The sequence below is a fragment of the Muntiacus reevesi genome, chromosome 10 (assembly GCF_963930625.1).
Source record: "Muntiacus reevesi chromosome 10, mMunRee1.1, whole genome shotgun sequence".
NCBI lineage: Eukaryota > Metazoa > Chordata > Mammalia > Artiodactyla > Cervidae > Muntiacus > Muntiacus reevesi.
Window position 1 is genome coordinate 29,914,683 of NC_089258.1, and position 5,620 is coordinate 29,920,302.

Below are 5,620 nucleotides of genomic sequence, written 5' to 3' on the forward strand. Positions count from 1 at the left end.
GGAATGAAGTCACGTGTGTGAGCCCTGCCTGTTTTCAAAGGAAGCTGAACTCCAGATATTGGACCACAGGAAGAAAGCGGGGACCCAGGGGCCAAGAGCAGCAGAGAGAAGGAAGCAGCAAGCAGTCAGGTGTCCCCGGGATGGGCTGAGTTACCTTTTGTTCCCTCGGTACATGTCGTACTCCGTGGGGACTCCCCAGCTTGCCCGGGGCAGCTTCTCCCAGACCGTGTGCCCAGGCCTTTGAGTGTTTTCTTCCACCTCCTGTGTCCTGAATAACAGCACCTGGGTCTCAAAAGTCCCAACACCTGAGCCTCTTCCTGCTCTGTCTCAGGGAGGCGTGATACACCCTCACATCTGGGGATGCCCACAGTTGCATTCTGACATTGCGTTGACCTCCCCCCCCCCACCCCCGGCCTCCACCCAAACTGTAGAAGACAGGACAAGAGGCATTATCTGCTTTTTATGATGCTGTCCAATTTGGTAACTGTTAGCCTCCTGTGGCCCCTTACATTTAGTTACACTTAAATAAAAATTTAAAATTCTGCCCCTCAGTCACATTGCCCACATTTAATTGTTCAGTAGCCTTGTGTGGTAGCCTAGTGGCTACCATCCTGGACAGTAGCGATGGAGAACAGTTCCATCACTCTAGAAAGTTTATGAGATGGTGCTACCTTAGAACGTGAGCTCCCAAGGTGAGTCCATCTTGTTCTTTATGGTCACCCTGGTCCTTGCATCAGTGCTAAGCTAAAGCACCTGTTTAATAAGCAGTCGTGGAATGAATGACTCGATGAACAGATCTCCACTTGCAAAGGAAAGAAGGAGACTCAAGAGAAGTGTTACTTCCATAGATGGTCCATCGGGTATGTGACAGAGCTGAGACTCCAACCCAGTCCCTCCAGCTCCAGGCACAGGTCTCATTCAGCTCCTCTCTGATTTGCCACCAACTGGGGCTTCCCAGGAGGCTTAATGGTAAAGAATCCACCTGCCAACGCAGGAGACACTGGAGACGCAGGTTAGACCCCTGGGAAGAGCCTCTGGAAGAGGAAATGGCAACCCACTCCAGTATTCTTGCCTGGAAATTTCCATGGACAGAGGAGCCTGGTGGGTACAGTCCACGGGGTCCCGAAGAGTCAAACACAACTGAGCACTCACTCACTCTGACAGGAGAAGTGGTCTGACCCTGTCACCTTAGCAAACGCCTGCAGCTGATTGGAAAATCACTGAATTTTTATCCCCAGTTTTATTGAGAAACAGTTGATATTCATCACTGTATACACTTAAAGGATACAGCTTGCTGGTTTGATTTACATATGTTGTGCAATGATCACCACAATAGGTTTCATTAACATCTGTCATTTCTTACAGATACAATAAGAAAAGGAAAAAAAAGCAATTTTTCAATTTATAAATGTTACAATGGATGAAAGTTTAATGCCTCTACCTCTCCTTCCTCATCCTCTCCCTCAAATTTTATCTTACTTTTAATTATATTATATCAATAATTAATGTTTGTATCATTATGACAACATAGGCATTGTGCACTGCAGAACCTATTAGAAAGCTGTGATTACATGTTTTTCTTTTTTTAACTGGATTATATTAATCTATAATACTGTGTTAGTTCTAGGTGGATAGCATAATGATTCAAAATTTCTATACCTTATAACATGATCATTATGAAAAAAAAAACTTAAAAAATGATGCTTTCTTTTCTCCAAGGTAAGGAGTAGAAAAGACAGAACATACAGGAGAGTAGAAAGACTGCTTATGCATTTTTGTAACACTAAAATCAGCTCAGTTAACATTTTGGGATGTTTCCTCCCAATCTCTTTTCAATAAAGAGGTATTTGAGGTTTTCCACAGGGTTATGTCTTTTGCTTTTGAAAATTGATTTTCCAAGAAGTTACTTAGGCCAGAAGCTTTCTGTTTCTTTCTTTCAGCCTCGTCATGAAGCTTTTAGGCCCCATTTCTCTCTTCAGATATCAGCATAATCCTGGATTCATGGATATTTCCCCCTCCATGAAGGAAGCGTGCGCAACCATGATAAGGGAGAGCTCAGTCATATACTCCTCTTCGCGATCCTGTGAACTGTAGCCTGCCAGGCTCCTCTGTCCATGGGATTCTTCTGGCAAGAATATTGGAGTGGATAGTCATTTTCTCCTCCAGGGGATCTTCCCAACCCAAGGATCAAACTCATGTCTCCTGTGTCTCTAATATTGACAGGTGGACTCTACCACTGAGCCATCCAGGAAAGTCGTGATAAGATACTTCAGCTCAGTTGCTCAGTCATGTCCGACCCTTTGCGACCCTATGGATTGCAGCACACCAGGCTTCCCTGTCCATCATCAACTCCCGAAGCTTGCTCAAACTCATGTCCATCAAGTTGGTGATGCCATCCAACCATCTCATCCTCTGTTGTCCCTTTCTTCTCCCTCCTTCAATCTTTCCCAGCATCAGGGTCTTTTTCAATGAGTCAGTTCTTCGCATCAGATGGCCGAAGTATTGGAGTTTCAGCTTCAGCATCAGCATCAGTCCTCCCAATGAATATGCAGGACCGATTTCCTTTAGGATTGACTGATTGGATCTCTTTGCAGTCCAAGGGACTCTCAAGAGTCTTCTCCAACATCACAGTTCAAAAGCATCAATTCTCCAGCACTCAGCTTTCTTTATAATCCAACTCTCATATCCATATGTGACTACTGGAAAAACTGTAGCTTTGACTAGATGGAACTTTGTTGGCAAAGTAATGTCTCTGCTTTTTAATATGCTGTTCTAGGTTAGTCATAGCTTTTCTTCCAAGGAACAAGCAAATGGCTTTCAAGTGGCTTGCAAATGGCAAGCAAGTGGAGTCACCACTTGCAGTGCTTTTGGAGCCCCCCCAAAATAAAGTCTGTCACTGTTTCCATTGTTTCCCCATCTATTTACCATGAAGTGATGGGACAGCATGCCATGATCTTTGTCTTCTGAATGTTGAGTTTTAAGCCAATTTTTTCACTCTCCTTTTTCACTTTCATCAAGAGGCTCTTTAGTTCTTCTTCACTTTCTGCCATAAGGGTGGTGTCATCTGCATATCTGAGGTTATTGATATTTCTCCTGGCAATCTTGATTCCAGCTTGTGTTTCATACAGCCCAACATTTCGCATGATATATTCTGCATGTAAGTTAAATAAGCGGGATGACAATATACAAGCTTGACGTACTCCTTTCCCTATTTGGATCCAGTCTGTTGTTCCATGTCCAGTTCTAACTGTTGCTTCTTGACCTGCCTACAGATTTCTCAGGAAGCAGGTCAGGTGGTCTGGTATTCTCATTTCTTTAAGAATTTTCCAGTTTGTTGTGATCCACACAGTCAAAAGCTGTGGCATAGTCAGTAAAGCAGAAGTAGATGAGATAAGATAGAGCCCAAGGCTAACAGGATGGCTTCCCTGGTGACTCAGATGGCAAAAGAGTCTGCCCACTATGCGGGAGACCTGGGTTCAGTCCCTGGGTCAAGACGATCGCCTAGAGAAGGGCATGGTAACCCACTTCAGTATTCTTGCCTGGAGAATCCTGAGGACAGAGGAGTCTGGTGAACTTCAGGCCCTGGGGTCACAAAGAGTCAGACAGGACTGAGCAACTAACACTTTCACTTTTCAAGGCAAATAGGATGCTAAAGCTGGGTAGCTGGAGCTGGAGATTTCATATCTGCCTGTGAGGAGAGAAGAGCCACTGGCTCCGTGCTCACAGGGAGGTGAAAATGAGTTACCTGCTTTAAAAAAGCGAGACACCATCAAGGCTGCCTCATGAGCCAATGTAGGGTTGGGGTGTGTGTTCCCGTCTCTTGTATGGTGTGAGGATTCCAAGTGGATTCCAAGTGGACAGGTGAAAACTTGTCTTGAACTGGTAAAACTCTGGGGACCTCAGGTTCCATGAAGCCCTGGAATAGGGACACTTCTACAATTAGGGGTTCAGTTTGCTCACAGAAACCCCATGAGGATGGGCTTTTATGATGCATGTGAGGAAATAAGCCACAAGCAGTCAGCAGCTGCAATTAGCACATGATATTGCACACCAAGAACTGAAGATAATAAAACAGCTTGGAAGAAACTTTAAAACAAGCAGGATTAAAATTTTTGAAGAGACAAAAGGAGAGACTTCCCTGGCCATCCAGTGGTTAAGATTCCGTGCTTTCAAAGCAAGGGATGTGGGTTTGATCCCTGATGGGGGAACTAAGATCCCACATGCTATGCAGTGCAGCCAAGAAAATATTAAAAAAAGAAAGAAAAGAAAGAAGGAAGGGAAAGGAACAGCTACTTTAAACCTTAAAGCCAGAACAGAATAGCATGAGAAAAGAATACACAGGCTTAAAAAATGTCTACATAGACATTCTAGGAAAGATATAATAAAACTATTGAAATAATGGGAGTCCATGAATTCAGAGATGTGAAGGGGAAATGAAAATCTCCTTTGAAAGGATGTTTCTGTGAAAAACAGTTGTTAAACTTCCCCTATGAACTAGACACTGTTTAAGGGGTTTCAACTACAATATATTAACTCATTAAACGTGCACAAACTCGTGAAATTGGTCCCACTCTGGGGAGGCAGAGAGTATGCTGCTGGGGCCATGGACAGGCCATCCCCAGGGCAGTCAAAGAATAAAAATGAAATGTTACATATAAAATAAATCGCTTTACATGGATTATCTCATTTAGCTCTCATTTAACAATCTCATTAATCCTCACAACAATCCCTCCAGGCAGGAGTTATTATCACCTCCATTATGTGGCTGAGGACGCTGAGCTTACAGCCTGTTTAAGACATTTCCCTGATGTTTACACAATCACCAAGTAATGCAGCTGGGATTCAAACTGAGGCAAATTGAATCCACTGTCCAAGCTTTTAACAGTGACAGTGGTTGTTCATTTTGATTCTAATTTTTTGCATTATTTAATTTTAGATAGGCAATAGAGTTCCTGACGCAAAATGTACCAAAAGGTCTAGAACATCTCTCTAAAACATCTCTGTCCCACTTCTGTCCCCCAGTAGAGGCATCCAGTGTTCCGAGTTTCTTGTGTAACTTCAAGAGTTATTTTGTGACTATAGAAGCAAGTGTTTATAGATATCGCTACATGCAAGTCTATCTACATAAATGCATACTCATTCTACACAGTTGGAGGTTTCCTGTATACCTTGCTCTTATCTTGCTGTTTTCATTTAACACCCTGTCTTGGAGTACATTCTGTATTAGTGTAGAATAATAATAATACAATAATATCATAAGATATTTACTATGATTAATATTAGAATATAATGACAAAATAACAAAAGGCTTCCTCATTCTTGTTTATGACTGCAGAAGACTCTATAAGACAGGTCTATATTATAATTAACTATACCTCTAAGTTGGATATTCAAGTTGCTTCCAATCTTTGGCCACAATGCATTTCACAATGCAATTCACAATGCAATTGTGAATATTGGATACACACAAGAAATCTGTTTCTAAAGGCTGAACTGTTGGGTCAGAGTAATGTAAATTTGTGCAGTTAGGTCATACTATAAAGCAATCTGTGACTAGTTACAAATCATGAGGACCTTTTTAAAAATGATTGTCTGTCCGATGATAAAAAATTCATGGTCA